The sequence below is a fragment of the Copadichromis virginalis genome, linkage group LG14 (genome assembly GCF_057382275.1).
Source record: "Copadichromis virginalis isolate Kocher_CV1m ecotype Utaka linkage group LG14, C_Virginalis_male_GT1.1, whole genome shotgun sequence".
Classification (NCBI taxonomy): domain Eukaryota; kingdom Metazoa; phylum Chordata; class Actinopteri; order Cichliformes; family Cichlidae; genus Copadichromis; species Copadichromis virginalis.
Window position 1 is genome coordinate 42340423 of NC_140631.1, and position 12431 is coordinate 42352853.

The following is a 12431-nucleotide window of genomic DNA, read 5'->3' on the forward strand; positions in this document are numbered from 1 at the left end:
CTTGCTTCCTCCACTTCTGTACCATTGTTTCATTAATGTTGAATTCTCTGGCTGCTGCTCTATTCCCATGTTGTTGCAGTATATTAATGACTAACCTCGTATTGTGGATGGATTATCTCAGTTGTTCTCCTGACTGAAGTTTGGTCCGTTTACAGCATCCTGCCATGCGATTGCATTTGTCTCTAACCATGAAGAACCTTCACGTTAACTTTTATAAGTGGAAAAGTGTTAGTGTTCGTCCTCCAGCTTCACTGTTTATGTTATGCTAACATAGCTGTGTCGCTAGCGATCACGTAGCACATCATTATATACCAGCTAGCCCAACTTCAGTAACCCTACAAACGTCACTGCTGTTTAGTTTCCTGTCTTCATTTATGTTGGAAGTGATAGCAGAGCTGTACGTTTGAATTTTTTCAGAAATCTCTCAGTCAGAACATGCTATATCATGCTTAGGTAACTAGCGAAACTAGCGAGCTAACTTCCGCTAGCTTCCTGCTAACTTCTAACTCCGTTAAATGTAATAACTTTTGTTTTCATGGATGCCTGGAAGTTAAACTTTATAGTTACACCTGGTAAAGCAGCAATGCTGATCGTTTTATTAAAGATGAAAGAATTTAGACAGTTTTTAACTCTAAGTGATGCTGCAGTGTTGTTTGACCTGAAGATTACGGAGTTTAGGACCCAGATTACTCCCAGATTTAAGAGCATCTTAGTCCGACAAATATGACAATAACAACGGCCGCTTGCATGTTCTGCAAAAAAATGTGCTTTGTTGTGTATCTGACGGACAAACACCAAACCAGTTCCACATCACGGAAGTTGCACCATTTTTACAAACCAATTCTGGTTCATCTGTTTCACTCAACAATCGGCCATGTGCGTATGAAAACAAAGGCACTGCGCATGCGCGTTTTACTCATATTCTATCGCGATATTTCATTTTCCTATCGTTGCCTAACATTACACCGGTATTACCGTGAACGGTATAATATGGCCCAGCCCTACTCGAGAATATACTCCGGTGTCCTGTTATATTTTAGATAGCAAGGAGTTTATTAAACTTCACCGAAACAATCTGCAAATTTCATTAAAATGTAATAAACTATCATCTTGTCTTTATTTTTAGTTAGCACCTTAAACACTTAAAGCTGTAAGCTAATGATAGTTATATAAGAGCAGATGCTGCTGGTGCAATAAGGTGTACGTTTTACATCCAATGGATGATGATCTGATTAGTCGACTAATCGCAAAATTAATCGGTGACTAGTCGACTATCAAAATAATCGTTTGTGGCAGCCCTATCTGTGTAGGACTCGATTAGCTGTTTGTGGTGTGCTCCACATCCAACTTCAACCACCAAATGCAAATTATCATCTTTAAAAGTGGAAGATGTGGACATTATCAGTACATATGACAAGATTTAGGTGAAAAATCATGTTCAGGGGGTGGAAAAAAAGGAAGGGAAGATGAGGGATAGGGGAAAAACAGAAATGATACACTTACATCAGATATTGTGATTCTCACTGTAACAGGGAAAGAGGTCCAGGCTTATTGCATTAGAGGGGGGAAAATCCTCTGTGGAATGACTGAAGGAGCCAAGATCAACAGAGCCCTGTAAGTGCTCAGGAACAGAGGCAAGAACACACGAATAACATGAATAATAATAATTGTCATCATCATAATAACGCAAAAAAAAAATCAGTATTAAAAAAAAAGGAGCTCATTTTTGACAGTTTTTGGTGTTCTGTGTCTGTGTCTGGAAAAATTGAAATACTTTACAGTGAGTTTGTTTTGCAATTGATATCATCATTTTATCTTTTACACTGAGTGAAGCTTGAAATCTGCATTCTTAGCCACAGTTGAAGACAAAATAGGACTTTAGAGCTTCTTATATCGAGTCTTTTAACGATGGTCAAGCAAAGCAAGTCAGTTTCAGCACCATGGGGCATCATTTTCTGACATTTTGTTGATTAAATTGAATTGAATCCCAGCATGCACTTATGTTTGCTCGCACAGTTGTCCTACTTTAAGCTGATAAGGCAAGCTTGCTCATATAGAGATTTTACAAACGATATCGATATTTGTGGATTTTGGCTGTTTTTTTTACCTGAGTTGTGCTGGTGTATGGCAGAAGTGCGAGGGCAGACACAAGGGAAAAGCAGATTTTTTTGTTTTTTCACTTGCATAACTTTAGATACTTGGGTGTGTAACATGTTTACCTTTGCCATATATGTGATGAAAAATAAGGATAAGCCTGTTAAATCCCATCAAGATGAGAAAACTACATTAGAAATTTAAAATTTGATATTTTTTAATACAAAGTTTTGAGTTTTTCATAATCCCTTCAGTGGGATTTCTGAGGAAACCACTGAATGTAACTGGAATGCTTTTTTGGCATGGAAATGTCCAAGCTGTCCAAACGTATTAATGTGAGCCTTTGCTTGATTACGGACTACACAGTGGTAACTGCCTGTATTTTCACAGCTAGCGTTAGAAGGATATTTGCCAGCTTCTGATTGCAGTTTCTTACCTCTGCTGAGTTTGGCGGGCGGCTCTCTCCGGTAGACCGTATTTCTTGGATCAGATGAAAGCCGGCCTCGCTAAAGAAAGAGCAGACTGGCATGAAGTTTGGCTTCTTCAGCACACCATCATCTCATTGCCTCTGTTTTCCACAACATGTCGTCATTATGTAATGATGGTGCTGTTCTGAGTCACATGCTTTACACTATACCTCAATGTTTAACACAGCTCTAACACTGAAACAACGCTTTTGTTGATAGGACTGTAGCAAATTATGATGAGACTAGTTGTTAGTAAGCAGTGTTTTTGTGTGTGGCGATCTCTTATCTCTCAGCTAGTCCTGCAGCTTAAGTCAATAAGTCAGTGCTGTCTGTACTGCAGGTGCTCGATAGTTTGGGCTCTCAGGAGTTTGCAGCGTGGTTCAACCCTGCAGGCTCTTTGTCACGTCCTGCTGCAATTGGGGAGAAAAGTTAGTGTAAGGCCCTCTGCAACAAAGTTTTAGGCAGCTGGTACATAATCAGGATTGACCTGTTGGGGGACGACTACAAACATGAGTATGATTGGTGCAGTAAAGGCAATAAGTCGTTAACTTAATTTACATCATTCATTTAATTTTTCTGTTATTTCTGATAATTCGATAAACAAAAAATAATACTAATAAAATAATAGTAATAATGCATAAGTAAATAAAATGTCAACATAACTAGTGATAAAATAATCTAATATTGATTGGTGATGATAAGTGTGGTTGGTTGTTTATTAGGATTACTCAAAAGGTTTGGATTAGTGTTTTTTGCTTGGAGGGTCTTGGCTGAACTGGATTAAGTTTCATAGTTGATCGGGATTCCGGAATTTTTTAGTCTTCTTCACCACGATGAGATGAGGCTAAATTGGACATTTTGTGTCATATCTTCACAAATGCAGATGAGATGTGAATAGAGATCATGTTAATGTTAAAAAGAAAATACCACAGACTAATCCCGATCCAGCTATCCTTCTGAATCCAGAAGGATCCTGGATTCATTTTTTCTTTTCTTTTTTTTTTTTTATCTGGTGGTCTTAATGAAAAATTTTCATGATGTTGGAACGAGGTTAAATTTTCCTAAACTAAGCTTCCATAAACCTCAGTACTTCTGCATTTGTCAGTATGTGCTTAATGAGCAAAGGTCCTTCAGGTGAGTTCACAGCCAAACTAGCTCGTGTTCACAGTGTGTGTGTGCTGGGAGCTAGCTGGTGTGCTCCATGTAGCGCTCTATCTCTTTATCATTGACCTTTCCACATTCCACAACCTGCCTCTGGAAGTCAGCCCTCATTGGCTGCCACACTGCATGCTTTGTTTGAAGTTGCCGTCGGGATTGGCAGGTTTGTATGTTCCTGGATCTGATACGTTGAGTGGACTAGTTCCTGCTGTATTTTTACTCTCTGAGGAATGTGCCTTATCCTTATGGAGGCTGACACTTTGTAGTCTGTTGGAAAGCTGATAAAGCGTTGGCTTCACAGCACTCTGAGAAACTCCTGATATAAACTGATCTTGTATTCTGATGGATAAATGGGTCATATTATTATGAACCAGCCAACGGACTATTGTCTTGATGCATGCTAAATCATCCAGGTAAGTAAATCCCAAAAGGTTGATTGTGTTGATCTGGACATAGTGTGTTCAGTGGGAGAAACGCTTCGTCACTCATCCAAGTGACTTCTTCAGTCTCAGCTGACTGCAGGTTTCCCTGTGATCAGTGGTTGTTGATCAATGGTCATGACAATTTGCATGTTAATGATCAAGGAACTGACCTCACAGCCCGTTGTTCCTTCAGTGGGCTAGTTTCAGTTACTGTGCAAATGTACTGTTTATAAGACTGGGGAAACCTGCAGTCAGCTGAGACTGAAGAAGTCACTTGGATGAGTGACGAAGCGTTTCTCCCACTGAACATGCTGCGTCCAGATCAACGGAATCAACCTTTTGGCAATCGAGTATTTATTAAACTACACACCTTATAATTTTATGATTTAATTGTTCTTAGCTCTGCACTGATACTACAGAATGCACAAAATAATCTACTTCCAAACTATCTAAATTAGAGTTACATTGTGAAGTCATGGAGGAAAAAACTGTTTAAAAAAGTAAACTGTGTACCTGTCAAGGGCATAAACCTGTAGAGTAGTTGTGACTAGAAACTCCAAAAACATATACATAAAAGAAATAACATGATAAACAATGAGGTGGGCCTCTCAGTGTTCATGACAAACTTGTCTTTATCTTTTTACTCTTTCAATGTCAAAGATTTGCCCATTTGTGTTCTCGCCCTGAAATCTGTTTATTTCCCTCTTTTGAAACTAAGCAACCATATCACAATTTTTCTATGAGCAGCTTTTAAACATGTTTTTAAGCAGCGATGTTAACACAATACATTGGCAAGATTTTTGAGTCTAAGATAATGTGTTTCATCATGTAGTCTTGACATACTCGGCCTCCGCGAGTCCTCCATGTGTTGATGGTTCTGTTGACATTAGCAGGCAGACGTGGTATTTCATAGCAGGCTGGACAGCACTAATTTGAGCCGTACTGGCAGGTCCTGCCATGCCAGAGTGACTCATATTGTCATGTGACAACAAACAACAACAGAAAGACCTAAAATGTTTCAGCCAGGAAATAGCTCATCATTCATCCTTTGTTTTAACTTTACTTGGTATTTCAGAGTAAATGAATCCATTTTAGGGCTCAAACATCATTCAAACTATAGATTTACAATAAACACAACTAATACCTTATTGATTAGTTGAGTAAATAAACAGATTAGTTGTGACTGTATGTTGTGTTGACACCAAACACAAGGCCAAGTTTTCACACAGCACATCTGCACACAGTAGCTTTGCAATGAGGCAGACTGAGGTGAACTTCAGCTTCATGTGATGTGAACATGGGCGAATCTGTTTGCCTGAGTTAAAAATATAATGCTAAAAAACAGTTAAAGGAACACTTGAACAATTTTAACCCTGAGGGCTGGACTCAAAATCCCACCAAAAGGATTGATGATTTTGGTTTCTTGGTGGCTGTTTTTTTTTTTAATTGAATAGTTCATTCATCAAATCCAATCTGAGATTTAAACGTTTCCTTTTTTTTCACAAGTATAGTTCAGCTTTGAATATTTTACTTCATTTTGATTCTTTTTGAACCACTTTTGTGGGAAGATGGAGCTGTGTAGTTCAACCTCACTTTTAAATAGAGAGGATGAGAAAGGAGAGGGCCTGGAGAAAAGTAAGTGAAATTGTAGAACTTCATGATAAGGTCTTCAAATTATGTTACTGTAACTTGATTCCAGCTCTTCTTCGTCCCATTAGCTGTTAGGGGGTTTTATGATTTGATTTTATGGAGCCAAACAGTAGTTCATTTTAATCCATTATACTCAGAAAGGCTGGCAAAAGCAGGTAATACTCACTGACCAATGATTTGTGATTTTACAGGTCCTTAGCATAAAGATATGGCACACAAAGTATCCTCAATAGAAATCCTGTCATCCTTTCTGTCACACTTCAGGAATCTCCCGCCACAGGCATATCGTTACCTGTGCTGTCACATGATGTCACTCTGATTATGACAGCACTTGCCCAGTTTCAGCTCTAACCGGTATGACTGCGGTTAAAGGAATCCAGTAATAAAGGCAAACCAATTACCAACATTTAATCTATGGTTTCACTAATAAATACCACATAGTTTACTATTTGAAACTGTTGGTATTTTAAATGATGAACAATAAAGGTGGACAAAAGAAGATATTTGTTACAGATTAAACTTTGAAGTGTTTATGGGTAAAAAACAAAATACTTAAAGTTGGAAAAAAAATCCTCGATGTTTCAGTTCAGGGTTCCTTGAATGACAGGGCTTCTGCATCACGTGACAACTCAGGTAACAACACCTGTGACAGCAGATTCCGTGTGTGTGACAGGAAGGAAAGCGTGGGAGTGGAAGAAAAAAGGGACATTAACGGCTTTTATTTAAAAGCAGGCAGGACATAAAGTTGTGAATAGATTCGAGCTTACCCGTGCTAATCTCGCCCTCCGTCTCTCCGTCTCTCTCCCCGTGACGTCATGATACTGGGCCGGGTTTGCTGAAACCATAGGAATGCGACGCATTTTGAGTTTTTACGGCCGGGAGCTACAGCGTTCCTGTGTTTGTCTGTGTTTTCACGCTGGCGCTGAGTGTCTTCACTCGTGTCCACTTCGCTGTGTCTTTAAGTAAAGACACAGAGGCGCTCCGCGGAGCTGAGCTGGATTTCTCCGCGGAAATAACTTTGCGGCTGCTGCAGGGATCCTCTCCGTGTGCTTTCCCTTCGTCCTCCGCTGCGTTTCCGACATGAGATCAGGTGGATAGTGTTTCCTGCTGGATAAACGGAGTACCTGTGCTTTAAAGTGAGTATCCTCCGCTATGAACGGCGTGTGAAATTTTACGTTTATCGCGTGGAAAGCCACTGAATAAGCGCGCAGCTCCTCGCTGGGTTGTTTGCGCTGGAAAGTTAATCCGAACAACGGAACTCTGTTGTTGAAATCTCCCCGCGTGGATTAACTGTGAGTCAGGAAAAAAGCATAATAACTTTATTGTTTGCCTAGTGAGGAGGGGAGGGGGGCAGTGAGAAAGCAAGCAGCAAGGGATGATTCCCCCCCACACACACACCACCCGCTGCTCCCATTCAAACCTGTTGCTCACCGCTCATGTTTGCGGCTGTCAGGACAGCTGCTGGACCCCGCTGTCCCACTCATGTGTCTTTCTCTGCACAAGTGTTGGTGACACATGGAGATAAGAGGGGGAGGATGGCGATTCATTGTGAACCTGTGTTTGTGGTAAGAGTTGTGAGGAAGCTTGGTTTAGCGGGACCTGAACACAAAACGTGAGGTGCAAGTATAATTTTAGCACTGTTTTATTTTTATTTAAAAAAAAAAAAATTAGGCTCCTTCACAAGGGGTAAAATAATGAGTAATAAAACTGTAACTGTAATAAAATTTAGGTTGAAGGTTCAGGATAAGCAGTTTTTCCCACATGTAAACCATTTAGGCCTTCCACTGCAGGAAGCTCAGTGGGACTGTGATTTTTAAGGCTTTTTTTCAAGTGGGGTTTATATTTAAGTTTAAAATGCTTCTTTCTCTATCACATAGCCAAAAATATCAGGGAAGTGCGGGATTTCTGGTGAGAAAGGTAACCCAGCTGCCTGTGCATTTTTCAACTGGAATTATAATTTATTTATTTATTTTCTTTCTTTCTTTTTAAAATTTGTCCAGGACTCAGAGCCTGATCTTACTTCTCTGAAAGAGAAGCATGAAAAGCCTTAATAATAGTTGTATTAACCTGTTTCAGTCATGGTCTCAGGGTTGTATGGAGTTTTGTGCATTTCAGCCACTTATTCTGCTTTCTGGAGGGCAAAAAGTGCTACAATAATAGGTGCATGTTCAACACCTCTGTTGGCCCCTGCGGTGATGCTGAAGTTTAGACTGTCGTATATAAACTCCGTGTTATGAACAGACTGATGCTGTGAGAGCAGTCAGGAGCTCCAAGGTCACAGAGTGTGCTGTGTCTCTGCACTGCATTTGTAAATCTGAGAAACTTTGGCAGAGAAGTACTGTCCTCTCTCTATCTGTGTGCGTGTGTGTGTGCAGTAGTGAGAGTACAGGCTATTAGTTATCAGCCCTGATTCTGCAGAAGAAAGCTAATGAAAGCACACCACAACAACAGTGACAACTACCAGCAAACAGCAGAGGTAATCAGAACCCTGCAGTTCGCTTTCTGGTGCTTCACTCTTTAAACCCCCCTCTGTTTTCCATCTCACTCCAGAGTTGTTACCTGTGTATTCAGCTTTGGTGATACAAGGCGTGAGAAATTACCGCCTGACAAACATTCGGGTGAGTTTTTTGTTCTTGCCTGGCAACTCTGTACTCCACCATTTGCATTGGCAGGTTACCAGGTATCATTTAGAGATAATTTAATACCTCAGCCCTAGAAAATGTGCCTGGCTGTTAAATTTAAAGCGTTTATCAGTCATTGTGGCTTCATGTAAACATGAGAGTTCCTGTGCTTTAATTAAACATATTCCCACGGTCCAACAGCTTTAAGATAGGTCAGCAATATTTGAAGGGGCCTTCAAACTTGTGAAAACCAAATAAAAATGTACAGAACTGATCTGATATCTAATTATTTGTAAGTTTTTTTTTTTGTTTGAGGGGTTTTTTGTTATAGATTGAGGGACTTTTTTACTCCACATTAGCAAAACTGAATGGTCTTACTTGCAAATGTAACTTTCATATTTTCAGAATTTATTAACTGCGGCACTTTTTCCTTCTTTGGTAAAGCCAGCGAGATTGTGACATTGTTATACATCATTATATCTGAATTTCTGCTTATTTTTAAGTGTTTTATTAATGAAAATAGATATTAGTCTTTAGTTGGTGAAAATGACAATACTGGTTTCTTTGCAGGAAGGTCACTGACTAACAAGTTACTACATGGGGTGATGAACATCTGTGCTACTTGGCATAATAGTCTAATTTATAACGCTGCCTTAAAGATATAGTTTGACTTTCTGAAGTTTATCAACACCTGAGTGCCGTAAGTGCATCCTTAGAAAGTTAGCTATGTGAGGTATGCCTGAATGGAGAAAAACAATTAGCTTGGAGGGGAAAAAACTGTAATGCATGCAGAGCAGGTGTTCCTTAACTAATTATGCCAATAAAATATAACATCCACTGGCGGGTGGCAGTGTTTTACCTGTAGTTCTGGTGATGTTTCCAGATATGTGTTGCTGGGTTGTTGTTTTTTTTTTTTTTTTATACTTCTGTTTTCATCTCAGGGAGGCTTTGCATTTTCTTAAATAGAATGATGTGTTAATGATTTGACTGCTTAAATAATGATGGCATTACCTTGTTTCACTATCTTGTGGTGCAAATTGGTATTGCATCAAAGTGCAGCAAAGTGCTAGTGCGTGGTTGTACTTGATATCTGTTCTTGATATCTCCTCAAGTCATAGTGGCTGTTTCTTCACACCCTGTTGATAGCTTTAGTTAAATTTAGAGGGGAAAAGAATAATACTAATAAAAATTAACTTTATAGTATCTTTCCAACTGAAAATGGTACGAATGTTTCACATATAGGCAAAGAGTCGCTGCTACCTGATTTAAAAGGAAAATAGACATTTCTGTGTTATTTATGATGAAAAGAAATGCATTTTATACTCAGTAACTTCTTAAAAATCAAAGTCCTTGTGATTTTCCTTTGATCAGGAAGACTTGAACCTAAAATCTGTTTCAGGTGCTATTTAAGATTTTGCTTTATCTTAAATAACCACTGAAAAATCAGGCTTTTCATACTGCTCCATCATAAATGGACTGTGACTGCCATTTAGCCAACTGATGCTGTTTATAGAAAGAGAGAAGAAGAGAGACATTTGTAAGTTAAATAGAGCCACATCAAACGTATGTCTGCAGTACAATCAGAGGGATCATTCCTAACAAATCCCTCTGTGTACTGTATATTTGGATCTGGTGCCAGTTCAGAAGCAGCCTTTCATAGTGCGGTCCCCGTCATTACACCGCCTCTCGATGTCTCTCAGAGTGCAGACCACCCATAATGTACAATACGTGAAACAGGCCGGAGGACAGCAGCTTCGTCCAGAGCTCATCAGCCCGGCTCTGCCCCACTGACCAGACAGGCTTTCTCACGGTTCAGCCAGGCATACAGCAGAGGAGGTTAAATTAAGGAGGGGGAGGAGATGGAAAACGCTTAAAGGGAAAAGGAGAACAGGGAGATGGAGATATTGAAGGGAATTTTGGGAGCAGATTGAGAGCTAAATGGCGGGTGGTGGGGTGAGAGGATGGTGAGAGATGGATTTTTTTTTTTTTTGTTTGCAGTAGGAGGGAGGGGAAAATACAGGGGAGCTGTAACTACACTGATTGTTGTGTTTAGGGAGGGATGTGCTTGTTTTGCTCAGAGAGGACAAATTATAGATGTTTGAGGGGGTGATGCAGTGCAGTCCTGTCCCATTTTGCCTATTTGTGACAACCAAACAATCAAGAGCTCAACCAAGCAGGACACTTCCTGTCCAGCCCAGCTGTGCCAGCCACAGTCAGGTCCAGAAATACTGGGCCTGTGTAATTCCTAAACAGTTGATGCAGAAAGTCTGGACTTTGTTTTAAAGTCAACTGTGGAGGTGGACAAATATTTATGACCGCACCATGTGCTGCCTAGATGTTAGTTGTCCAGTTTATTTAATCCATTTGCACATGTGAGATTGTTTTGGAGTGATTCAGATCTCTGATCAAATAGGGCTGTGCGATTTGACCAAAATCTCATATCCCGATATAAGACATCGATAACGATATAAATCACAAAAATTTAAAATTTTCTGTAAATTCTGTGAATCTCGGGCAGCTCCACTTGCGTGAAGTGTTTCCAGCTGGGCGTCATGTAGCTGGAGTCGAATGTTTTAACCGATGCATGAAACTATACATGCCGTTTTCTTTGTAAGCATTTATTACACGGCGTGCTGCGGGGAAAAGCCTGTTCCAACGTTTGAGTGTATGGTTTATTTTTTTAGCACCTGGCGGCTCTTTTTGGCTTCTCATCTGTAAACACCCTTCATACTCTTTCATGTGATTCAATTTATTTTGAAAAGTCTCAAAAGGATCTTGAACTTTATTGTGAAAGGTTTATGTGTAAACTAAACCAGCGGACACGCGATGGTTTTACCGTCGTTGTTGCTAACGACAACGCATAAAAACAGGCGCTTGTCCGTCAGTAGTGTGGTTATATTAAATATAAAAGAAAGAGAGAACTTTAAGAAATTAAAATAGCCACTACAGTGACCATCAAAACGATGAAAAAATATTGCCGTAAACGTTTATTTTGCGACGCCACGAAACAAGCGATAGCGTAAAATGAAACGATAGATGTTTTTATATCGTCATCCGATATATATCGTTATATCGAAAAGCTTGTTAGGCAGATTTTACTTGCATACAATGAAATTGCTTTTCAAACTAAGCTCAGTTAAAACTTTTACTCACTTCTGCAAAAAAACCCCGCTTGGCTGCTAAATTATGCAGAGCATTCAGTCACTTAGTTACGTTAACCTCTGGTTGAAGTTCATATCTGTTATATATTTTCTGTATTCTCTATTTCAACTTTTTTTTAAACAGTAAAAGCTAGAAGAGTGGTGTCTGGTTTGGTCTCCAAACACATTAATTTATGTGTTTGTTTTGAGATCAGTGGGCTTTTATAGGCCAAGATGTTAAAGAAATATGCAAAGAAAAATGCAACTTCAGCAAAATGTTTTTTTTACTAACAAGCATACTTATTTTTGTGCCAATAGTTTGAGACCTTTTATGAATAGTATAACAAAAATTTTTAATTGTCACTTATGACTTTGTCTTCCAGCATTCATGAAAAAAGGATAAACAGTCTTTTTTTTCATTAATTATATTTATGTTGTTGTTGTTGTTGTTGTTGTTATTTTGACCCCTTTCTTAAAGCTGAAACTTGCAGTTTAATTCAGATCGTGTCTCTGTGACAGGAGGAGATCCTTCCATCAACAAAATCTGTCAAGAGGAAGTTAAAGATTTCAAAAGGTGAAGATGAGGAACAATCTTTCATGGTTTCACCTTCGTCTTTGGAGTTTTCTCCTTTGGTCTGATTTTGGCAGCGCGTAGCTAAGGTGTTGGCAGGCTGTCAGCTGTCTGTCTTGTAATTTAGTTTAAGTTCAGATCCAGTCAAATCAGCTGTTCACTGATCATATATAACAGAAAGTGTGGGTTAAGGCAGTGAGCCTGTATCCCCTTACATAACAGTAGTAGTATTTTTCCATCAATTTTGGCTGTTTGATAAACAAAAATGTACCTGGTTATTCTTCAGGTTAGTGCACTTGAATGGACCG